The sequence below is a fragment of the Typopeltis vanoorti genome, chromosome 1 (assembly GCF_054136105.1).
Source record: "Typopeltis vanoorti isolate ZY-2024b chromosome 1, IOZ_Tvanoo_1.0, whole genome shotgun sequence".
Lineage (NCBI taxonomy): Eukaryota > Metazoa > Arthropoda > Arachnida > Uropygi > Thelyphonidae > Typopeltis > Typopeltis vanoorti.
The window spans coordinates 79010626-79037309 of NC_143549.1; the positions used below are offsets into that span (position 1 = coordinate 79010626).

The 26684-nt window shown below is 34.3% G+C and overlaps 1 long non-coding RNA gene across 2 annotated transcripts in view; it reads right to left on the bottom strand.

Annotated features, from left to right (window-relative positions):
• The window catches only part of LOC150110122 (uncharacterized), a 49080-nt gene that overhangs the window by 16488 nt on the left and 5908 nt on the right, over nucleotides 1-26684 (bottom strand). For both annotated transcript variants that reach the window (XR_016548220.1, XR_016548221.1), the window contains exon 2: nucleotides 4214-4310. This is a non-coding gene — a long non-coding RNA (uncharacterized LOC150110122). The remainder of the gene's footprint in view (nucleotides 1-4213; nucleotides 4311-26684) is intronic.

Here is a 26684-nt window from a genome sequence, read left to right on the forward strand (position 1 = left end):
CTCTCTGTCTATCTCTCTTTCTATTTCTCTGTTTTATGTCAAAGCAGTATACGAAAGATTAGACTCGTGCTATGGGAAGTCAAGGTTAAATAAATAGGAATTCTTCATTGGCAGATCAAGTATGGTTTCGCGCAGCATACCTTCTCAATAAATAGGTTGGTAGGAATCACACCGGTGCGATGGAAATTATCGGTTAAAATGTACTTTTTTTTTTGTTTGTTTTTGTTGTCTTTTTGCATAGGTTTATTTATTTATTTTGTATTACTTATTTTCATAATAAGTTTATCCCAATTTGTTCTAATTTTGTAACAGTTTGAATTTGTACCAACAGTTATTTACTTTGTTAACGAGACTTGGAAACTTGTAGACAATTTATGAGACTGCTATAGCATGCATACAGTACTGCCAATTCTGATGTTTCGTTTAATATAATTTTCTTAATAATGTATCACATCAAATCAACCTCTAGTAAATCTTTTATCTGATTTTAAATGATTTTAGCATACGATTGATATATATATATAATAATGTATTACACGGTTTAGTTTCCTTCACAACATACTTTTTTTTTTCAAGATTTACATGTGTAAAATTTTTAAGTTTTTCACGTGCCTTTTTCGAGATTTACAGTTCATTTGAATAACAATCCTTTTACGTTCCCCTTATTTCTAGAATATTTGCCATTAAGTTAAATAAAGTCGTTTTGGCAACCATATTTGGCTTATTCTTTACATTTTTCTTCAATATTTCGTTGTCAGAAAATAAAAATTACCTGAGAAAATCAGCAGAGAATTTATTTTCTGTATACGTTTTTGGAAGCCAAGGTAGCTCAGTCAGTGTAGACGAAACTCTTTAAAGATCTGGGTTTCGAATCCTGTCCCAGGACGTGAAGAACCCGTATCAAGGCCTTTCCATTGAAAATTAGTTAACCGGTCTTATACAGAGGTAATAGGGTTTTCCCTCCCGGAAACGCAAGTTTTTTATTTCGCAAAACCGGCTAGAAGAAGAAGAAACACTATTTACAGCCAGAGCACACAATGCAGATAGGATTTTAGCCGTCTTATCATAAGCGTATGAGGTTTCTAAGAAGCCAGTTACTTAGCCATGACAGGCCAATGCGCCCAACATAAAAAGGAAAATAGAATGGGATATATTTGCATTTGAAGTTGCTTATAATTATCCAAGCATTTTGTACATGCAGTAGCCATTGTAAAAAATTAAGGAAAAAAAATAATGATTATACCTCTATCTTTAAGTATTTCGGCCAACTGTAATTTATGCAATATCCTTTCCAATATTTGTCTAATAATACTCTCTTTTTTTTTTTTCGTTTACTTTATCATTGAACTTTTTGTTTAGTCCCTTTCCAGGGTTAATTACGCCAAATATCTGAAATAATATTTACTTTACTTTTTTTTTTTCTCATAATATTTCTCTCCGAATTTATTCCGTTTTAAATTTTTCAGTTGTTTCAAAAATATCATATCAATTTCTACATTCGTTTGATCTCCTATTTAGGAGATCAAACGAATGTAGAAATTGATATGATATAATTGTAGAAATTATATCATATGTAGAAATTGATATAATTTGTTTTCATTTAGGTACATTTACGCAGGCTTACATATTCCCAACAGATTAACGAGAAAATGTATGATTACGATTATCTTCCAATATATATATATATATCCGCTCCCCCACGAAGTTTGAGTTGGATAGATACTTGAAAGATATAATTTTGCTAGTACATATGTATAACATATAAGCTATCTTATCTTATCTTGTCTGTCTAGACGAGACAATAATCCAGATATAAGATATTCTTGACTGACGTTTCCATGGTATTTTTTCTCCCCTTTCTTTCTTTCTTTTTTTTTTTTTTGTGATATATACATTTGTTTTCGTTAATTTTACTCTACGTCTCTGAAAAATATTGAGCCACTTTTTTACAAATGCGATCTCGTTACCATTATGCTCTCTGAATTATGTAACTGTCGATTAATATTTCCATTTTTTTTATGAAACTTGTCGTTTTAAACTGTATTATTTAATATATTTCTATTTTTTAAGGTTGTACATACATTTTGGTAATATTAGTGTTTTATTTAATTTTAATTAAGAGCTTTAAAAAGAAAGGTTCTTTTTAAATGAAAAAACTTTGAAAGCTATTGTTCTACGGAGAAATGCAATTTGCTTGTGAGAAGCTTTCTATTAACTTCTTCTCTCTCTCTCTCTCTCTCTCTCTCAGGACGTACACATTATTATTATTATTATTATTATTATTATTATTATTATTATTATTATTATTATTATTATTATTATTATACGGGCACCTCCATGGAGTCCGAAGACTCATAGCGGGAGACACAATCTATCCACCCAATGTATTATACATCTCATTGAACCCATTAATAGAAAAATCACTCACAACTGACTCTGGCAATCCTTTCCACTCATTCACCATTCTCCGAGCAAAAAATCTAGTCCTCACACCCCTACTGACCAACCGCACCTTATTCAACTTCCAGGGATGATCCCCTTGTTCTGGTCCCTCTGGCCAAGTGCCGAAACATTTTCCGTGCATCAATCCTATAAAATCCTTTAAGCAACTTAAATGTTCTTATCATATCTCTTCTTTTTCTCCAATCAACCAACTTCTGCAATCCACATACCTTCAATCTATCCTCATAGGAAACATTCCACTGCCCACTCACCATCTTGGTCACTCCTCTCTGAATCCTCTCCACCGCTTCCTCATCCCCAAGAAGAAATCTAGGGGGTTTCTTGGGGATACTTGTAGTTTTTTTTTTCTTCGCCGACAATTTATTCACTTGCTCCCTTTGCTAATTTTACTCCCAGATTTTAACAAGGTATCACCGAGCTTTCTCCAATATTTATTATTATTATTATTACTATTTTTATAATGTGAATCTCTCAACCACAAAAGACTTAGTGTAAACCTTTCTAGAGACCAAACACGATCCTTTTCAAGCCACTTTAAGTTCGCCGAACAGAGTATGGTCTTACACCAGACGATAAAAATCATCTTCCACCTAAAGACATTCAAAAACATCCATACCACAGTGGATACGAATCCACAATGTATTACTTGCAGATCGCTTCCTCTCAATCAAGCATACGAGAAAAAAAAAAAAAAAAGAGTATGCTGTTCGTATTTAAAATTATTCCATTTTGGTTCATTTTTAAACTTTTTTTTTACACATTTTCCTTTTTTGGTACTATTCACAGTTATCCTATTCAGATCATCCAATGACGATGAGATCTTATTTCTGATCCCCTATATGTTTTTGGATTATTCTGAACGAATAAAGATACCCACAGTAATGTAAGGCCATGGTTGCATTTATAAATCCGCTCCAGTTTTGATAATAAAATATTCAAATACAAATTGACAATACTGAACACAGAAATCTCCGATATAGTTCTAACTGGATACCTTGAAAGCAAATAATCCTACTGACTGTTATTATACAGTTTCATTCTCTCTGTAAGGTTGGTTGTAATCGAATTGAAAACGAATCACGCAGCTGACAAAGATGAACTGTGGCTGTGTAATTTGATATTATTTTTACAGCAAAGTTATAAATATTTCTTTCGATACCCGAAGGTTTGGAAGCTCGTTCGGTGTAATATCTGTTACCCAATTTGTCTCTCGTATGAGTTATCAGAAATCAGCCTTCCGGCAACTGGGGTGTGTCTCGAGTTGCCATTTATTCTTCTTGATTGAATGAGGAAGAGGGCAGTAAATTCAAAGCAGTGACCTTCTTCCAATGTTTACGAAGCTTCTTTTTTAATTCAATAAAATGAAAGGTTTTTTTTTTTTTTTTTTTTTTTTAATAGTGTCGAAGGAAGAATGAGAAGAGATCAAAACAAGATATTCCTAATAAAGTAATAGTAACATTTCTGTTATGCCAATAATAGCTATAACTATTAATACTGCATAAAAAATCATCCAACGCCATTTCATTCCTCAAAGAGTGTAGGCGGCACGCTTCCAGTCCTAACTTTCTGTCGGTCCGATTCGTCATCGTCGAGTGCATTCTTACGATGTTTCTGATTCTAAGTAGTATTTATTTGCATGTATACGTGTTTCACGTTCATTTTTTTTTTTTTTTTTTTTTTTTTTTGTTCAGTTGCAGGATGAAAAAGCCGAGTCCTGGAAGGAAAAAAAACAACAAAAAAACATACTTACCTGCACCAAAACTCAACTATATCTGACATCGGCTGTAAGAAGGCCGAGAAAAAAGTTTCCGTAGTCGTAAAATCGAATCTGGATGCTATCTTTTGTTCTGAAAGAAATTATCACGAGACCACATAGGCATTTAATTATTGAATATAAACAAAGCTAATAAAATGATTTAAAAATTAATATAAATTTCCTTAGTGAGCAAAATTTACAAACCAATTTACCATATTAATAAAAGAAATCTAACTGGAAAATTAGATTTCTGATTGTGTTCCGTTATAAATTTAGCAGGTAACATAATTACACAAAAATAATTTCCAGAACAAGCAGGGTTTTTTTTTATTTATTTATATCATCATCATCATCATCATCAAATTCCTTCCATGTACCCTCAAGGGGTGTACAGGATATGATAATACTACATGAAAAACTTACATCATTACTAACTTCCTACCTACTATTTTCTGCCAAATCAATCTGTTACCTGTCAAAGCTACAACATTGTCAGATCTTATATTTATATATCTATCTTCCAAGGTACTTTTTACCGTATCAATCCGCCTATATCTTCGTCTTCCTTTGGGTCGTTTTCCTGCCAACCTGGCAGAGAACACTTGTTTTGCTAATCTTTCCTCGCCCATTCTGTTTAAGTGACCATACCACCTGAGATTAGCTCTGCTAACGCATTCCTGGGTGCTGACAAGGTCAAGTTCTTTCCTAATATCCTCATTTTTAATATGATATTGCCATTGATGCCATCTGTTCACACCTATAATTTTTCTCAGGACTCTCATATCTGCGGTCTCTAGTCTTTGGTCAAGTGTTTTACTTCTGACCAAGCTCTCAGATCCATAAGTTAAAACTGGTTTGAACTGTCTTGTATACAGCTAATTTAATGTTCAGACTAATTTCTCTCTTATTCCATATGAATTTATTCAGTTGACTTCCCACCATACCAGCTTTATTGATTCTGTTGGTCTATTTCCATATTTAATTTGCCTTCACTAAAAATTGTGCCTAAGTAGCCGAAATGTTTTACTTGTTCTATAGGTTCTCCATCTCAGGACTCTCATATCTGCGGTCTCTAGTCTTTGGTCAAGTGTTTTACTTCTGACCAAGCTCTCAGATCCATAAGTTAAAACTGGTTTGAACTGTCTTGTATACAGCTAATTTAATGTTCAGACTAATTTCTCTCTTATTCCATATGAATTTATTCAGTTGACTTCCCACCATACCAGCTTTATTGATTCTGTTGGTCTATTTCCATATTTAATTTGCCTTCACTAAAAATTGTGCCTAAGTAGCCGAAATGTTTTACTTGTTCTATAGGTTCTCCATTCACAATGCAGCTGATATTTTCAATGCTTCTGCCTATTCTTATTATCTTTGTCTTTTTATTGCTGACCTTCATACCAAATCTATTACAACAGTTATTCAGTTTAATCAGGGAATCTTGCAGAATTGTAGCAGATTTATTTAGAAGTATAACATCGTCCGCATAAAGCAAAGAGTGAGATTAACACCTCCAATTTTTATATCAGGTTTAATACCACATTCCTTCATAATGTGATCAATATAGATAATGAATAACAGAGGGGATAATGTCTGACACCAGATTTAACATTAAGCCATCTTCCTGTACTTCCTTCAATTCTAACCGCTGACTTACAACTCAAATAAAGACTAAGTATTGCTTGATATAATGCCCGATTGACACCATATAACTGTAGCGTATTGAATAGCTTCTCTCTTGGCACCTTGTCATATGCCTTTTCCAGACCGACAAAACTTTGTTATATTCCCATTACTTTTCAACTATTTGTCGTAAAGTGAATATCTGATCCTGACAGCCTCTATTTGACCTGAATCCAGCTTGTTCTTCACCAAGCTTTTCTTCCACAATTCTTCTCAACCTTTGCTCAAGTATACTTGCAATCTTGCCAGGAACACTCAGTAGGGAAATACCTCTGCAATTGTCACATTCAGTTTTATTTCCCTTTTTATATATGGGTACAATGAGAGCTCGACTCCAATCATCGGGAATTCATCCCTCTGTCCAGGCCCTCTGAACTATACAGTGCAGCCACTATAAAACTTTTATACCTCCATACTTATGCACTTCTGGTCTAATATCATCTACTCCACCTGACTTTCCACATTTAAGACTTTTGATGGCTTTTTATACTTCAAGCATGGATATGTATTCCTGATTGCATGCCTGGTCAGTGTTTTTTTATCACTGTGCTGTCATCACTGCTTGTTTCATTTAGCAATTTTTCGAAGTAATTACTCTATACTTCAAGGATATCTTTTTCTCCTGTTTTCATATCACCTTTGTCATCTCTAAGTCCTTTTACAGCACTCTTTCCTCCATTTCTAAACTTCTTCAACAACCTCCAGAATATCTTACCACCTTCTTGATATTTATTTTCTATGTTCTTGCCAAAGTCCTACCATGACTTTTGTTTAGCTAGTTTTACACATTGTTTAGCTTTCTTACATTTCTCTCTGTATTCTCTAAGAGCACAAGCTGACTTATTTGCCAGGAACTTTTGATATGCTTTCTTCTTTTCCTTCACTGCCTCTTTAACTTCGTGTGTCCACCAGGGAGTTCTGATTTTTCTATCCTTGCGAACAACCTCATCGCATGCCTCTCTGGCAGAATCAATCAATGTTTTCTTCAGAGCTTGCCATTGAATCGCGAATGTTAGATTCCTATTCTCAAACTCTTTCATTTTTTTAAATAATGTTTGTATATTTTAGTCTACAGTTCACATCTGAGAGCTTCTCAACTTTTATTCGCTTTAAAACTTTCTTACATGTTATTCTTTTCAATATGAAATTCAATTTTATCCTGTTCAAGACTAAATAGTGATCATTTCCAATTTCAAATCCTCTGTACACTCTGGGGTCCTGCACCAGAGAGAAAACGTCACTATCAACAATAATATAGTCAATGAGACTTTTTTTATTCCTTGCCACTTCTCTCCATATGAATTTGTGCACATTTTCATGTTGGAACATGGTGTTAGTAATAACCAGTCCATGTCCTGAGCAGAAATCCAACAGGTATTTGCCATTATTATTAGCTTTGCTCTTTTCTCCAAATTTTCCCAAAATATTTTTGTATGTCTGACAATCATTTCCTACTCTGCTATTTAGATCACCAACAAGGACCAGCATTTCATTTTTCATGGTGTCTTTTTCTAAAGCCTCAAAAAATTCCTCCACTTCTACCTTAGGAGAACCTTCTGTGGTACCATAGGCACAAATAAGTCTCATTGTCCAGTTCCCCATTTTGATATTTGCCCACAGCACTCTACTTGAAATTGCCTGCCATTCAAGAAGATTAGCCTCGTATTTAGTGTTGAATACTATGGCTATTGCTCAGAAAGAGCTCACCAATTTTGGTCTTTTTTGTTTCAATCACACCTATTATGTCGATCTGGTACTTATCCAGTTCCTCAGCTAGCTCTATTTCTTTGCCATTCAGGCTTCTTATGTTGATAGTACCGATCTTCAATTCTGGTGATATTGAGCTTTTCCATATTGTCATTGGTATATTGAGTTTGGGTGTGTTTTAGGATTTGTTCCAGTAGCTGACTTTTCGCTGTTCGCCCTGGTTCCCTGGCGAAAACAACGGGGACCTTGTTTAACCGGACGACGTCCCAGCCGGCATGAAATTCTATCATGTTGTACCATCATTTAATATTGTGGTTTAAGCCAATAAGAATGCAATTTGGTCGGCTAAATCCCAAATTGCCAGCCCATCCTCGTTCGTTCAGTATACAGGTGGATCCCTAACAAGGTGCACCACGAGAAGGTGAGGATTGGACATTAGGTCAGAAGCCCTGGTCGGTTCTCCACATTCCTTTAAAGGCTATGTGGAGGTCTCCTCTCAGTTATACAGCTTTGACCCTTAAGCACCCCATTTTACTGCTTTTTTGCTTGTGTTTTTTTTCTTCTTCTTGCCGAAAATGTAAATAGATTGCAACTAAAAATCTTAAGTAACTCGACATGATACCTGGACCGATAATTCTCAATTTATTTATATTTATTTATTTTATTTTTTTTTTCCTGCTTGGTTTCTCATTCTAAGTTACCAGAAAATTTAGACTCCTAGAAATTTTCTGGAATTGTTTTATGCCTCTGCTTGCTTGTTTTTACTAAAATAAAATATTTTCAGAGGTTGTTAGGTAGATGTCTAAACAAATAAATCAGTATTGAAAAAAAAAAGGAATAAAAATGTGCTCAGTGATGATATTAATCGCAATGTTATTGATATCGTGTATTGCTTATATCAATAACATTGTAATTAATATCATCACTGAGCCATATTTTTATTCTTTTTTTTTTTTTTACACCACCTTCCCATAATGTGTTATGCTCAATGGTCTTGGTTTCATATGAACAAACTTTTATGTCAGATCCAATGTACATAGTCTACTATCAGCTGATTGTGTGTTTCATGGCCGATTAGTCCATGTTAACTACTTTCAGCTGCCAAGCCTCGAATTTCTTGATCTCCTAGACGGGTTCGAATCCAAGCAGGGCATCGTCGATACCGATTGAGCTATCGTGGCTGAAATGATGAAATAATTTCAGCCACGAATTTAAAAAAAAAAGAAATAAATGTAACATTTTGGCATGTCATTCTTTGTTGTAGAAATAAGTAAACTGAATGATTTTATTTTCAAATTATTATTACTATTATTTAATATCTACATCTGAAGTTTAATAAGGAAATAGCGTAACTCTAAAAACAGAAAAAAAAAAAAAACAGAATATACGTAGAAGAATACCTAAGAAGCCACAGAAAGATCTTTTTGCTATTAATATCAACAGAACCTTGTTATTATAGTAACTAATTTTAATAATTATTTATGTATTAAAAATTTTAACAATTACAAAGTTCAAGCTTTCCTAATTGGCATAAAAAACTCTCCCCGATGACATTTTCAGTTATTTGTTGGATTGTGTTTCCAACGCAGTCTAACCCAATGAAGTTATCTGTCACTTCTTGCTTTGCTCTGTCATGAGGTTCACACTTGGAAGTGCTATCAGATACTTCTGGTGAAAGTGCTCGAGTGATGAGAAACACATTTCGCAATTTCTCTCCCCCTGCCCCGTACTTTCGGCTGCAAATCAGCTTGTCTGTCAAGGTGTCGAAAACAAGACTAGTGGACCAGAAAGTGAAATGTATTCGTTTTAAAAAGACGCCTCTCATTTCATGCCCATATTTGTCGAGAATGCCTACGCTGTAGAGGAACACATCCTGCAACGTCTAAAGAATGACAAAACTTTCTCCTTTTGCTCTAAGTGTACAGTCATGCATTCCTTAAAGAGGGGGAATTGACCTTTTGGATTGATATATATATATATATACCTGTAAACGCTAACATTCTAAGCAATTTTGTTTTTGTTTTTTTTGTTATAGTTTTGTTTTTTTATGTTCTATCGCTCTAGCAGTAATCGAATAACACTTAATACCTTAACATGTTAATGTGTTCACTTTCAACTAATAAGCTGTGAGTTCGAATCCCCACAGTCTATTGACATCAATATTATTTAAGGTATGGCTTTAAAAATTAAAATAAAAAAGTAATATCTTAAACATTACTGATCTCTCTCTCTCTCTCTCTCTCTCTCTCTCTCTCTCTCTCTCTCTTCCGTGGAACTTCAAAGATGATATAATCTCCCTGTTAACTTCATTGCAGTCTTATTTCTCAAATAAATAAATAAAAATAAATAAAATAAAGTACATGAAATGAAATCTGTTTTTTCCTTCCCTCCTTATATCCAAATAACTAAACATGATGAGATTTTTCATCGTTAAGCTTTTGTAATTTCCAAATCCATCCAGACTCAGAATATCGTTTACATCTGGATCTCGGGGTGGTGCCTCCAAAAACTTCCTAAAACTTCTTGTTTTCGTTTCAAAAAAGAACAATTTAGTTGATTAATGATCGCGTTCAGGTCATTAATCAACTTAATTGCTTAATTTCCTTAATTTCAGATCATTGATCATTGATCATTGATTTGGTTTGTAGTATATGCATTTTTCTATAGATATTTCCATGCCCAGTGCTCATCAAGTATTGTCATCAGTTCCAACCCCTCCCAGCATCACTTCCCACTCACGCGTTTCTCTAAACTCTAACATGCAACGACAACCCACTAGCCATCAAACAGAAGAATTCGCGCCCCACACTTCATTTATCTCCTCTACTGTCTGTTCTTTGAAAAACAGATATCCGCCACATGCATTTCTTTAAAAAAAAAAAAAAAAAAAAAAGCACAATGGCCAGTTAACATCTGCATTACGTTTTGAGCAGACATGTATTTTTTCTTCGTAACTTAACTCCTAAATGGGAGCTAGATGAATTTCATTGTCGATGTGAGATCTCTACCCTACTTATCGTATTTATCACCATGTCTGAAATGTCTTGAAAAAATTCCATATTTGGTCTTCAGAGCAATTTCCAGATTATGTAATTCTTGTTTCTCGCTGTCTAATTTACGATTGCTTCATCATGTTTTTTATTGGTGAGATTTGCATAAAAAATCCACTTTGTTAATATAATATAGGTTGTGCAACCTCTTACATTTGGGATCAAAGAAGTAAATAAACAAATTACAATAAAAATAACAGTTTCCGTATCGACACAAAAACAAGCCAGGCTGGCTTGCTCAAAAACAGATTCGAATTCCAAACAACGTGAGCATGGACGTCTGTGAATGTCTTTAGCTGGGAAATGAAGTTCGTCAGTAAAGCAGAGTTTCCTGATTATGCAAAGCTACTCTACAGATCATCTAACAGAAGCCCCCCCCCCTTCACGCAGTTTTTTTTCCAACCCATTCAAGCCTCCGCAAAGCAGGGACGGGTCTCAAGCTGGGTTTCCAGATTAGAATTAAAAAATTAAAAACCCTTAGCCTACTTTTGGTGCTAATGTACCATAAGTTTACAACCTTTCGCCCCCGGGGGAGACACGAAGAAAAAATATCGGAAAAGTTTTTATTTTATTTTATTTATTCGTTTGCGAACAAATGGAAGTTGTAGTCATTGGAGGAGGGATGATCATTACTTGAGGAGAGTTGCACAGAAGCAAATAGAATGAAAGAGGAAGACGAAAAATTAGTTTGATTTGGTAGGTATGAAGCTGCACAGGGAATGTATATCGAACAACATTGGTTACCTTTTCACAGGCTTTAAAGAAATTGAAGGGGTAAGGGAAGACAGCTTAGTAATTCTGCTTTGATGACAATACTTACAGAAAAGACATGCTGTCAAAATACTATATGAAAAAATGATTGGAACCTGAGGAGCCAATGGATGTAATGTGTTTATATCACGAAAAATGCAGAGGTGTATCACGAAAAGTAAGGGAAACGGTGAAGGAGATCTTTCTCACCAGCGAGAAGAGAAATATTGTATTTTGATACTATTGAATTTGACAATGTTGTCATAGTAATACTGGAAGAATAATAAGGAGATCGATGCAATAACATTACTTATGAAAGATCTTAAAGTTGAAATGTTTGAGATTTGCACCCAAAGTCATTAATGGAGGAGAGGAATGGAGATGTATTGTAATCTACAAAATATGGATTGAACTATCCATAATATAATCCTATTTATAGTTTGGATTGGACAGGTGTTTCAAAACCTTACAGTGGCTTGGAGAAAATAAAAGATCCTGAGATACTCTAATATTAGTAAGCAAATTTAAAAAGGGGAAGTTATTCACCATAATACGCTGGGAATAAAATGACAACCTAGTTATAAATAGTAGAAGGTAAATTATAATATGGTGATTTGCTAAGCAGAACTATATACACAACCCAGTCAAATGAATATCCTAGAAATGTTAATCCCAACCTCACATGTTTTCAAACCTTTCCATGATTTGTGCCCATCAAAGGCAACTAAAAAATTTGCTGTTGATTGCTGTGCATTGGGTAGTAACTGGTTAATTCGAGGGTAAGAATAATGAAACAATAGTTAAATGGCTATTTTTTTTTTATGAATTATTCGAACTGAATTCATGCTAGCTTTCATGCTATGATGAAAATACAGTACGGCGCACAAAAAAAAAAAATATATATATAGTACTGAATGACTACAACAATACATGTTATGGAGTAAACGGTTTTTTAACAAAGAAATACTGTATATGTTGACACGTGATGATATGTACATCCACAACTATCGGTGGAATCTTGGTCGAATAAAGCTCGAAATAGATACTTTGTTCTCTGTCATCTTGGAGAACAAGGCTTGGTATCTGCTGGTATGTATCGTGTAATTTTATCCCTTAGTTCATCAAGGTTTGAAGTCGGGTTATGGTGGAATACCCATTATTTCAACATTCCTTGGACCAATTGCTCTACCAACTCCGTATAAACGAAAAATAATGCTCAATTGCCACAGCTAAATGTAATGGCGTAGACCCTACACGTGCTCTTCTATTAACGTGCATGCAGTCGAACGTGCGGGGGGGGGTGAAGTTCAGTACTGTTTTTGTTTTGTTTTGTTTTTTAACACCATATCGTATTAAAATGGGTGAAAGATTGCAGAAAAGATGTAAAATAGTTGTAATTTCTGGGGCACAAATTTTGAGCATAATTGTACGAATATCATTAAGATTAAAAAATGTTCAGGCTATTCGAATAATTCTTTTGATGGCTTTCTATCGAAAGACCAGAGAAGACATGCAGTGTGCTCTTCTTGGTACAGTAGGAGAAGTTTTGTTGTAGTTGTTGCCTTCTACGACATTTCCTCACATGTCATTTACTTCATCCTGCAAGTGCTCCGAACTTTCCAATCTTGGCCAGCTCACTCACTCACACACACACACACACACACACACACACACACACACACACACACACACACACACACACACACACACACACACACACACACACACACACACACACACACACACACACACACACACTTCAATCACTACTATACTTTTACGGTTGGGAAAATGCAGTCCTCCTCGTAGCACACTCCATGCCTCCAGAAGATTCAGGTTCTCCCATCCAATGCAAATAGATGTCCGTTTACAATGCAAAATCAGGAAGAAAGGAATATGACATTCCATCTTGTCCACGTTCGAAGTCATTGTTTACTTATTATTAAGGTCGTAGATCAGTCAGTATCGACGATGCTAGTTGGGTTGGAAAGAACCGGGTTCGAATCCCGTCTAGGACTCGAAGTAACTTTATCAGAACTTTTTTTTTCAACTGAAGCTGAGTTAGCCGGTCTTGTATGTTGTAGCAAGGATCTCCCTCCGTGAAACTCGTATGTTTCATGCTACAAAACAGGCAAACTGGCCAGAAGAACGCATGCAATTTTCAGCCATAGTAAACAATGCAGATAATATTAGCTGCCATACCATAAGCCAGTGGTTCTCAAACTTTTTGAAGTCGGAGCGCATTTAAAATCCTACAAATAATTGTAGGCGCACTATATACAAATTTCTGAGAAATTTGTTATAATAATTAAGTCAAATTTTATAGAAAAAAAAATAATGCAATAAAAAAAAATAAAATGAAACATACCTTAAGTTTATTCATTCTTGTGTTTATGAGAAACATGAGCCTGATGTGTCCTAGCGATTGCTTCAATGTTTGGGCATATATTTGAAAGGCAAACTCTCATTTCCTCGTCAATACATTGAAGCGTTCCTCTCTTTTTACACTTAATTGTGGTGAGGGTAGAAAATTCTAATTCACATAAATATGATGTTGAAAATTGTAGTAAAATGTTCAAAGCTTTTTTAGATATTGACACATATTCTTCTTTTATAGAAATCCAAAAGGCTTCAAGAGACAATTCCTTATGTTTAATCATCAATCCACGATCAGTGGATATAGCTGCCAGTTCTTCTTCTGTTAATGTTAAACCAAAATCACTTGAAGTTTCCATAAATGGGTTTCTAATCCAATCGTGTTGTTCAGTGTTAAGTGATGGAAAATAAGAACTCAATTTTTCTTCTAAACTTGTTAAATGTTCAACTATTATTGGAAGTGTTTCATTTATGCAAGTTACATACCAATGGAAACATTTCCAAATTACCTTCAACAGCTTTTCTTTTCCAAATCTGTAGTTTTCTCTGAAAAGCTTTCATTTTGTCAGTGGATGTGAGAATATTTTCTTCTTTCCCTTGCATGCTAGTATTCAAAATATTGAGCTGCTGAAATATATCGGCCAAATACTGCAACCTGGCAATCCAAAATTCGCACCGAAGGAGGTTACAAAAAAATGTAATTGTTTCATCTCTTCAAAAAACGCAAGAAGTTCTTGTCGTAGCTCGTGTACACGGGCTATCTCCCTTGACAGCCACCTCACCTCAATGTGTAAAAGCAGCCGTCTGTATTGTGAATCCATATCGATACAAAGCTTTTCGAATAAACGCGATTTGAGGTCTTGTTTTAATAAAGTTTACCATCTGAACAACTTGATCTAAAACTTCTCTTAATTTTTCTTCCAATGTTTTTGCCATCAAGGCCTCCCTATGAAGAAAGCAGTGAGTTACGATAACATTCTCATTTTGTTATTTTACAAAAGATGTAAGGCCCTTAACACAGCCTACCATGGAAGGGGCTCCATCTGTACAAATGACTACACACGACTTCCATGTTAATTGCCATTTATCAAGATAGCTATTCAAAATGTTAAAAACGTCCTCACCCTTTGTAGACACACTTAATTCTTTGCAAAAAAGAAACTGATTTACTATTTGATCTTCATTAATAAAACGGACGATTGCTAAGAGTTGCCCCTTGTTGTTAATGTCTGTTGACTCATCAACTTGCAATGCAAAATTTGAATACTGAAGTTTATTACCGCATACATTTTTCTCGATATCAGAAGACATTTCTATAATACGCTGTGAATATCGTTGAAATCGTGCATATTTTCATTGCTGCTTCATTTCCTAGCATTGTCATGACCATTTTTTTGCATGCAGGTAAATTTAGTGACTCACCTCAAGTATGATCTTTCATATTTTTTGCTATCAGTTCTGAGGCTTGATAAGAAGCGATTTGAGCTTTATCAGAAACAGTCATTATACTTTTAAAAGAATTTGCCGCTTTTGTTTGCTGTTCAGACAATCTCTTGAAAAAACTTACAGATTTATCTTGTAAATTAGAGTGTATAGTTTTAAAATGTTTACTCAATTTACTATGAAGCAATGATTCATTTGCCATTTTACATCCACATATTAAACATAGCGGCAAAGGATGATCTTCACTTCCGGTCCAGGTGAAACCAAAGCTTAAATAACTTTCATTATATTTGCGAGTAGGCCGCGATTTTGCTTTCTTATTTGCACTTAACTTTTGCTCACTTCCAGAATCTGATTCTTCAATATCACGCTTCTTTTTGAGAAATCTATCCATTTTATTTGGGTGTATTTATCTGAAAATGAGTAATATGCACATAACATCCACTTCCAACACTTTTAAAATAAGTAATATACACAACAAGAATAAACCATATTCTTGTTCTCTTTGCAAGAAAAACCGCTGTTAATTAACATACAAATGATGTGTTGACATAAAGAACGGTATATCCGTAATGAAAAGGTATAATAGAGTAACTATATTTATTTTTATATCTGGATACATATTTCTCTGGAATACCACAGGGCGCACCCGGAAATCTTCTAGGGCGCACCAGTGCGCCCTGGCGCACCCTTTGAGAACCACTTTTAATAAGCTAAGTTATTGACCGTGACAGGCTTTTGTGCATGACAGGAAAAACCAAAATGGGATGGGAAATACTAATAATATCAGAGAAATGTTTTCTTTGGTTTCAATTTCATAATTAATACTCTGTTACAAAGGTACTTTTGAATATTTTTGTTTACAAAACTGATCTAAAGGGTACGCAAATATAATTATTATGTTAATTTCAGATACAGAAAATGGTTAGATGAGAGACGCAGGTAAGTTTGAGCAGCTGCAGGCCTCATCAACAGTTTATATAAAAATGCAGTATTTCGAAAAATTAAATTTGAGTTATTATTATTATTATTTTAATTATATTGGCAATAATGTTTTATGAAACAAACAAGAAATATTTAGTCTCATGAGTGCGCAGTATCAGTACGTACTTATTTATTTATTTATATTATAAATAACCTTTTAGATTAATTGCAACGAATTATATTTGCGAATGTTCAAAAAGCTCTTCGAATGTCCCTACTAATTAATACTAAATAAAAAATGGAAGCAGAGAGAGAGAGAGAGAGAGAGAGAGAGAAAGAGAGAGAGAATGAAGAAGACAGAACATGTTAATGGTAAAGGCTTCTATTTCTCTGTTAACATTTTCTAATTTTAGAAGAAAGTGGAATTAGCAGTAGATGTTCGCGATATCAGTACTATGAATTACAGAGATAGTGCAATACCGCTGCAACGCGTGGTGTCGTTCCAAATTTGGGTGCAGCCATTACAATTTTATTCCTAATAGGCTGCTGATATTCGTATAATCTTTCTTTTGTTGTTTTATAATGAATGGTGCGTAGATATTATTCAGTTCATTGCATTCTTATCATTTTAGCATATACACACTTGCCATTACACTCCATTGATAAGTTCCTATTCAGGGTTGACATTTAAGGAAAAAAAAAAACTCAAATTAAACTACGCTCATATGTATCAATTAATTTTTTTCCCTTCCCATTTTGTGTTATATATATATATATATATATATTAAGCCGGACTATAAACTAAAATAGATATGACGCACTTCCCATATCTTTATTTTCTAGTCACGCGGTAAGATAGCTTCAACTTACAAGTGATTGGAAGACTTTATAATTTATTTCACTTAGCCGCCTACAGTTAAAAACTATTCATTCATTCTTTTTGGCACTGCATACTGTTCGTCACCAGTATTTTTACGCTTTTGATAGTCACACAGTTTTTAGTTTTATGATTGTTGCACTTGAACTTGTACCAAATCATAGATCCAAAATATTACTTTTGCTGTCTTAACTTGTAATTCTGACAAGTAATGATGGTAATTACTTGAGAATTATTCTAATGGCACCTATCAAATATACTTTCTTTTTTTTTTGTTTAAGTTTTAATAGAACGTTAAGCCATTAAGTTAAGCCGATGTAGTGCAAAGACTGATTTGGTTGCTAGTTGTCCGGAATGAAGTCCCGATACCACCCTGAAATTAATGGGGTCGGGGAAAAGGAGGTGGCACGTACTTATCTGAACCGTTACTAAATGACTAGTGTTTTTTTTAAAAAACTGAAATAATCAGTTGAACAAAAAATACAAATTCTTTCCCACTACCATAAAACTTAGCTAATTTTGCCATAGCAAAGGAAGCATGACTAATAATAGCGGCTCCCAATGCTCGTTAAGTGTCGCTTCATTCATGCATTTAGCAGAATACGACTTTCTGCAATTTATTATTTTAGTAATAATAATAAATACAATTTGAATTCTTTTTTTCCCTTTTTTTTTCCCCTGTATAATATGCTATTTTTCTCTGTATGGATGTCTTTAGTTTAGTGAAACAGCTGTTGATTAGGCAGGGCTGTTTATGTCGTTGATATATACGTTGAAAGGACTCGAGGACAGAATTTACGCCTCGTGTACTTCGTGTTTAGATTTTTAAGCGGCGTTGATGCCCCCCCCCCCCCTCTTCGGGCCGTTGTGTCCTTTACTGCGAGTTGTTTGTAAACCAGTTTATATAATCTACTTCTCTAACGGATAGGTTTCTTTAGAGGATCATTCTCTCTCTCTCTCTCTCGGATGTCAAATGCTTTCTTGGAGTATAGCAAGATTAGCGTTATAATATTAATCTTATTACGCTGAATTAATTTTATTTTTGAATTTGAATTTCATTACTTGATTAGAGATTGACTATTTTTGCATTACTTTCCTTAACAAGAGTAGATTAGCAACGGAAATGAAAAGAAAGAAAAAAAAAGTGCGCAATTACCATAACACACACACACACACACACACACACAATATATATATATATATATATATATATTGTGTGTGTGTGTGTGTGTGTGTGTGTGTGTGTGATGAGAAGGATAGGATATATATATATATATATATATATATATATGTTGTTCTATATTATAATAATGTATTTTTAATGGTTTTTTTTTTTTTTTTTTTTTTTTTGCATTTCTCTTTTCATGTTATGCACCCGATATAAAGTCTTCTAAGAAGACGAAACTAGTTGTGCGTTCAAATAAATAAGTATCTTTTTTCTATTTTGGTATCTTGCGGCTTCTGGTCATTAAATTTCTTCAAAAAAAAATTTATATATATATATATATATATAATTTTCGTTTGAGAAACCAACGCTTGAAATAGCTGCCAGACCATTGAAATCTTTAATCAAAAATCCTAATAATAAAAGAGGCATATATGAACTCTTTCATGTAGCGCAACTCACTGAGAATGTTATACAATCTTGTAAAGCTTCGATCGCTTTCAAAACTGAAAATTTCAACTTTCAGGTATTGTTTGTCGGTTTAGTATAAAATTATAATAGATGTTTATTATAAAAGTCGTTTATGACATTGCGGCTTCTAGTCATTAAATTTCTTCAAAAAAAATTTAAAAAAAAAATATATATATATATAATTTTCGTTTGAGAACCAACGCTGGAAATAGCTGCTAGACCATTGAAATCCTAATCCTAAATCTTAAGTGAGTCATGACTCCAGCCCTATGCCTTACACTTTAAGTTCCATTCTGAGATAGCATATTAAATTATATCGTGTAGAAAAGAAGTCAACCGTCAAGAATTTGTTTTTTTTTCGTTTATTTGATATTCCTTTTGCGTTGTTTATAGTTTGACGACGATTCTACTGTGCGGTAAGAAAAGGCCAGTACACCGTTATAGCTGGCCCTGAGTATACGAGGTCGACACAAAAAAAAAAAAAAAAAAAAAAAAAAAAAAAAAAAAAAAAAAAAAAAAAACTAACCCTACAGCTTGGGAACGGAGAGCGGGAGAGTAGAGACAAAGAGATGGTTATAAAGTATGTTCTAACCTGTCACCATAAGACAAGGCTCAACTCCATCGCTTTACTCAGTGCAAGTTGACGCGTGTTCAAATAAGGACCTTTTCGTACCCTGGGTCGGAAAATGTTGGAGTGCAAGAGTGAACTGCGAGTTGACACCAAGTTTCTTGTGAAACTGAAGAAATCCGTTGCCGAAACTTTTCAATTATTGACTGAGACTTGCGATTTTCGGAGGGGAGAGAAAGTGTGAAAGATGATGATTGCCCAGGCCGCTCACGCACAGCAGTTTCCGATGATAACATTAAAAAAGTGGGAGATGTGATTCGAAAAGATAGAAGGTTGTATGTTCGAGCTGTAGCTGAGAAAGTTACTTTGGACAGGGAAAGTGTTCGACGCATTTTAACGGAAGAATTGAACATGAAAAAAAGGTTTGTGTAAAAATGGTTCCAAAAATGTTGTCAGATGTCGCAAGGAAGAACTGTGTTTGGACCTTTTGCAACGCATAAGGATGAACCAGATTTGTTGAATTCGCTAATTACTTGCAGGAAACTTGGATATTTACGTATGATCCGGAAACCAAGCGACAATCAATGCAGTGGAAGTCAGCAACATCTCTAAGACCAAAAAAAAAAAAGCACGCATGAGTCGTTCGAAGTTCAAGGCCATGTTGATTGTTTTCTTCGATATCCAGGATATTGTAATGGCAGACTGAGTTCTCAGCGGCCAGGCGGTAAATCAGCAGTATTACCTTGAAGTCTTGAAGAAATTTATCGAATGCGTAAGAAAGACGACCATACTTGTGGAGAAACGGTTGGATTTTGCTGCACCAGGACTACTCGCCAACCCATAACGCTTTGTCTGTGAAACAGTTTTTAGCTAATCACTGTGCTTCAGCACCCACCCTAGTCGCCAGACCTGGCTCCTTGCGACTTCTACATCTTCCCAAAGATCAAGTCAGTGTTCAGAAGAATCCATTGTTTGTCAGTAAAAGATGTGAAAGCAAAAAACGGAGATCCTCAACAGCCTTTCAGAAAATGATATGCATAATTGCTTTGAACGTTGACAGCATCGTATGCAGCTGTGTGTTAACTCAGAAGTGAATTATTTTGAAGGAGATTCGTAGGTGATTTTCTCAATTTGTTAAATAAAAAGAGATACAGGCAGAGTCTCGTTTTTTCTGTGTCAGACCTCGTATTACTAGTTTTCGTTCCTTTTTTGTTCTTTAATTTTTAATTTCCATAATTTTAATTCTTAATTTTTTAAAATCGACAGCCCATTTGATTTCTTTTACCGGTTTTATTTATATTTCGAGGCTCCGTAGCTAAGTCAGTATAGACGAAGCCCTTGGGTCGAAAAGACATGGGTTCGATTCCCGTCTATGACGTGAGGAACCTTGATCTGGTCTCTTTCTACTAAAAATAAGTTAGCCGGTCCCATACGGAGGTAGGGTTTTGTTTTTTCACATGAAAACTCGGTTTTTTCGTCCCAGAGAACAGACAAACCGGCCCCGTGAACACACACACGCACTTCGACAAACAGGATTTGACTAATAAAATTTTCTATATTTCATATTTTATTTAAAAAATGATAAATTATTAATTATTATTATTTATAGAAAAGGCGTCAGCTGATTTTTAAATACTTTAATAATGTCTTATTAATTCTTATTTTAACAATTTTTCCATATTTTATATTTTAATAATTATCTATATTAATATTCCTTCCTTTAATAATAATAATAATAATAATAATAATAATAATAATAATAATAATAATTATTATTATTTATTTATTTATTTATTTATTGGCTATTTTATTTTTCAGGAATGCAACTCATCTTCATCATGCCTTTTGATACACTGCACTCTACTAACTTCCAAACGATAAATTTTGCCTCCAAAGCTACGGCTAACGATCGATTTTCATCCATTTTTATACGTCTTGTCATTTGTAAAAATATTTTGAAATCCAATTTATAAATATGATTGTAAATCTAACAATAAGAACTTAATACAATTATTCATTCTGGTTTGACATCAAGTGTATTTTATACTTCGGTCAATATCTTTCTGCAGTACAGAGAAATAGCAGTATAGACAGGAAATGTAGTTGTTTTTTTTTTGTGAAACTAGATGCACAAAACAGGAAATTGCTGTTTTTGGTAAGTATTAAAACAGAACACACGGTTTGGGAAGTGATGATACATAGAACTTTCGTTCCAGTTCGACACACGAGATGCAGCTACATTTTTCACTGGTATTAGTGACTAGTTTAGTAAACACGTTTATTGGCTAAACAATTGAAAACATCATCAAAGAAACCAAATATAAAATTTCCAGGAATTTTGAATCATTGACAGTTTCGCTACCTTAATAACTGCGTTTATATTGTAAAATTCTTGCTTATAATTCTGCAATTAATACAGGATATATTTACATTCACTTGTATGTAGTACTATTATTATATCCCCCCCCCCCTTCTTTTTAATAGTCGGATTGGATTCTTTGACTATTTGGTATATTGAGGTTTATGAAAAAAAAAAAATTATTTATTTATTTTATTTGCTTAGTTTTGCACATTAGTTTCATTTAATTATACATCGTTTGTATAACACTGCTCTCGCAAAAAATTTCCAGTAATATAAAAAATCATCTCACAAACATAAAAACCAGTCAGTTATTTATTTATTTGCAACTTATGTAGCACTTTTGACGGTAAACCTCGAAGCGGCAGTTGTTCTTGCCAACCATCTATAAAGGTGTTCTGACCACCAGTAACGTTCTCTTTATGCAAACGGCACACAAACTCTAATTTATTTAAAACCAGAGAATTAATCGGAAAACATGAAAGCTAGCTTTTCGCATTTGTTGTTTGTTGTTTGTTTCTTGTTGTTGTTGTTATTATTATTATCCTAAAACTATTAACAAAATTCACAGTTAAAGAGTAACAAGAAATATGAAATAGAATAATGAAATCTTTGACTGGCAAATGAGTCCAATTCGAGCCTTATCCAAAGGCCCAGGAATCGACTAGATATAGGCTTGATCCCTAAAAGTGCAATTTTTTGAAATTGAGATGGTGTTTTATCTGGGAGGCTCAATTTTTCCTAAATATTTCATAAATGTTCTTGGTACTGTTCCTAGTGTTCTTATGGCAATTGGAACTGTCACTGCTTTCTTGTTACAAAGTCAGTGAATTTCAATCTCCAGATTCCTATAGTTGGTCATTTTTTCATGCACTTTTTCTTCTACCCTACTATCCCCCCTGATATTGACACATCAATAAACCGCAGTGTAGTTGAACAACAATGATGTCGGGCATATTATGTTCAAGATGTCTATCTGTCTGAATTTTAAAGTCCAATAATATCTTCGCATTTTCATTTGCAACAACTTTTTCAAATGTGTGTTCCGAAGGGCAAGTTGGGAAACCACGTTTCCTGCACAAGCTCCAGTGTATAGCATTTGCTACCCGATCATAGGTTTGTTTACGGTCTGTATGAGCAATTTTGCTGCAAGAACTAATTAGATAGTCCACTGTCTCTTCTCTATCTCTGCACACAATCGGCTTTTTCACTCTTCGCCTTTATTGCGTTTGTTGATGTTATTATTATTATTATTATTTAAGTATAAAGAGCTAATAAGCTTCATTTCGGCAATGAAAACATTACTTAAATTAAGGGGATATTAAATCCCACATAGTTTTAAAACCGAATAAGAAACTCAAAGATTGGAATCCGAGAGTTTCTTGCCGAATATAGTAAACTATAAAGTATCGGCGACACTAGCGTTAGCCAATGCAAGTGATCCTAGTACGTAGTACAATACCAGTACAATACAATACAATTATTATTATTATTTAGTAGTAGTAGTAGTAGTAATAGTATTTTGTCCGACGTGGAATAAGCCATGAATCGCATTTCTATTTTTAGCTTAGATTACTTTTCTGAAATAAAAAAAAAAAAATATATATAAGAAAATAATAATAATAATAATAAAAAAGCGACTGCCCAAATCTTCTATCTGTTATCATATCCGTCGAACCCAACAACATCATTTCTAAATTCTCAGTAAGAGAGACTTTGTCGCGGTCCTATGCGACTCTTGTCAAGACGGTAATTCGCCTGAAGGGAGATTGGTCGAGGTTCGATTAGAGCTGTTGACTAGAGCCTTTTCTAGGCCCTTTCTTCAGCTAGTTTTCCAATTTGTCAATCTCTGGGGCAGGGAAGTTTTTTTTTTCCCCACAATCACAAACTCAGCTTTTAATCCCGAAATCCGAAAAAAAAATGACTATAGGATGCACATAATTTCAGATACTAATACCAGTCATGAGGATTAGGAACACGACATGGCGGCAGTTGTCTGTTGTGCTCTCTCGTCACCCGTCAGCATCAACTGCTAGTTGATGGTGACGGAAGGAGGACCAGTAGTTACCTCCGATTTTAAAAATTAGGACCAAAAGATGAATGAAAAGGAGTTAGAGGATTTATTATCTATTTATTGTTTTTGGACTTTGGCAAATGTGGTATTTTGAAATAATTATAAGTAGTGGAACAACCCTGTTTTAAGATGAAATATACTGACGTAAATATTCCTTTCGTCACACATCACCTACTTTTAGAGCTTCATGTACATCTTGTATACTGTCAGCGACATTTGAAAAAGAATTTTAAGGAATTCGAAAAAAAAAAAAAGTGTAATCAGTCTCCTATCCATTCGTGATATTGGTAAAAGACAGCATAATACAAAATCCTCTTCTTTTTCTTCTTCTTCCCTTCACGTATTAGGCCTAGTGGCCTATTACGGGGCTATCCTTAGTCAAGCCGTACCCGTCCCGATGATAAGGTGGCTAGCCCTATGCCTCCCGGCGTGTCCTATGTATGTAGATGTGTGTGTTCACGGGGCCGGTTTGCCTGCTTGCGGGAGGAAAAACCCCAGATAAACTGGGGAGAAAAATCCTGCAGTCCACGCCCCAGACCAGCTAACTTGGCTATGTCTGAGAAAGATCCTTCAGCTCCTCACGTCGGCGACGGGAATCGAACCCAGAACACTCCTTTCCCAGGCATATGGTTGCGAAGCGCATGGCCACTCGGCTAACTGCGCAGACAATACAAAATCAACGTTAACAAACGATGGAAATCGATTCCACTTCAGCTATGAACTGCACAGGAAGACCAAAGAACCAACGCTTACTCGAAAGGACCAGGGAACCAATCTGATGTGCAAACGATAGCAGTAATTCAATGGGGATTCAGGTTAGTAGAAGAACATTATATAAGGAAGTACAGTCTTGGTTTCAAGGTGGGGTGGGGAAGAATTTGTACATCATTCAAACATCAACAGGACAATCACCAATACAGACTACAATGTGTGAAAGATCGTGATTGCTCTGAAGAGCTTTGGAAGTCTGTGATATGGAACTACAAATCATGCTACATCCCTTTCCGAATGGGCGAGTATGCGTTTGGCGAATGACTAGGGAAGGCTTCATGCTCGAGCACATAATTTCAGTTCTAAAGTTAAGTAGCGAAGATGTAATTATCTGGAGCTACGTCTCTTGATATAGATGATATAGACCTTTGGTTTTAATGTGTGGAAGAATGACTGGCAGGTGGTGTGTGAGTGGGTGGGGGAAAGGGATGTTAAAATATACATATACTGTATTATAGATGAGCTTATGATCTCACCACAGGAAAAATAAAGAGCATAAGATGAATCACACACACACACACACACACACACACACACACACACACACACACACACACACACACACACACACACACACACACACACACACACACACACACACACACACACACACACACACACACACACACACACACAATCTCTCTCTCTCTCTCTCTCTAAACAATCTTTCTTCATGTAATGGTCTTGTTAGACATTTAAATCTCTCGAAATCAAGCAGAAAACTCTTGAGATAAAAAATCATAAGGAGAAAATTTGTTTATAAAAAATCTTTGTTTTGCAATCGGCAAAGAAAGAATATGTGTTAATAATTGTTTATAATCTTTATAACATCATATAACGCTGATGTGATATAGCTTATGCAACCTATCATGTGGGAGATATGACAAAAAATAATAAATAAGGCTTTTCTCAATGTTCTCTTACAGTGATCTCTACAATACCAGCCTAAAAGGTTGTATCGCACAATGATCCATGCGGGAAGTACTCATGTTTGGATCATGCATTTGCCATATAAATCTTCTGACTTTTCCCTTGACTATTGCTGAAAAGCATTGGTTATATGAACAGCTCAATTAGCTGATAAACAACAAACGAAGATAATTTCAGATTTAACTTTATCCAAAAGTATGGCAATATTGCATTTTACTATGTTAATCTGGGAATTTTTCCCCAATTTACCTACGTAAAATTAGGGAAAAATTAATTAGAAGAAGGTATCATACCTTCTTCTAATTAATTTTTCCCAAATTTTCTACTTTTCACGTTTTGAATTTGAAAGGACAAAAAAAAAATGTTTGTGAGAAATTCATATACCATTTGATCAAAAACTATAAAAACAAACGTTTCATCTCGCAAACGGACAACACCGATTGGTTTCCTAAGAGCCGGCGCTAGTGTCTTTGCCTCCCGCATGCAATGTCTATCTAAGCGCCCCCTCTAACGATCCAGGCGTGTGTGGTTCTTTTACGATAATAAAAATTTAAATTATTTGAAATTTCTTAAATAAATTTTGACAGAACAGCCACACATTGGTTCGCTAAATGTAACGAACTGGGGGTGTTGACTAGGCAGAATAATCATAAAAACCCGAATATTCAAAAAATTCTCAAAAGTTCTCAAAAGTGAAAGCAAATTTTGATAAAGCCACTTCACTTTAATCGTTGAATATAATGATACAGGGATTATAGCCTTCTCACCGACCCAAATCTCTAACAAAATTAAAATGAATTTTAATTAAAGTTAAAATTTATTTGAACTAAAGTTTAAAAAATTTGTGCATTTTACTAAATTCTTAGTAAGTTGTAAAAATTTTTTAATAATTTTTATAAGTAGAATTATCTTTTAGGAAAATAAAAGAAACTCAAGATAGATGAAAAAATAAGAAAAGAATTCAGAAATAATAATTAGAACATTTTATTAATATTAATATAAGTATTCAAGAAATAAAATCTTTAGAGAATAATAGAAAATAAATTAAATTACATAAATATACTTGAAATTTTTTAATTAAAATTTTAGGGTTCTCGATTTCATATTCACAAAATTAGAAATAATGGTCTTAACGTCTAATTCCGCACATCTATCACTTTCAATAGCTATTAACGCCAAACTAACAAGCCTTTTTTTGTGACATATTTGTTCTTAAGTAGGTTTTAAATTAAAACCTACTTTTAATCAATTTCAACTTAGAAAAGGAACGTACACCGCTTTCTACACTAACAGGTAAGGTTAACAGTATTCTTAAAG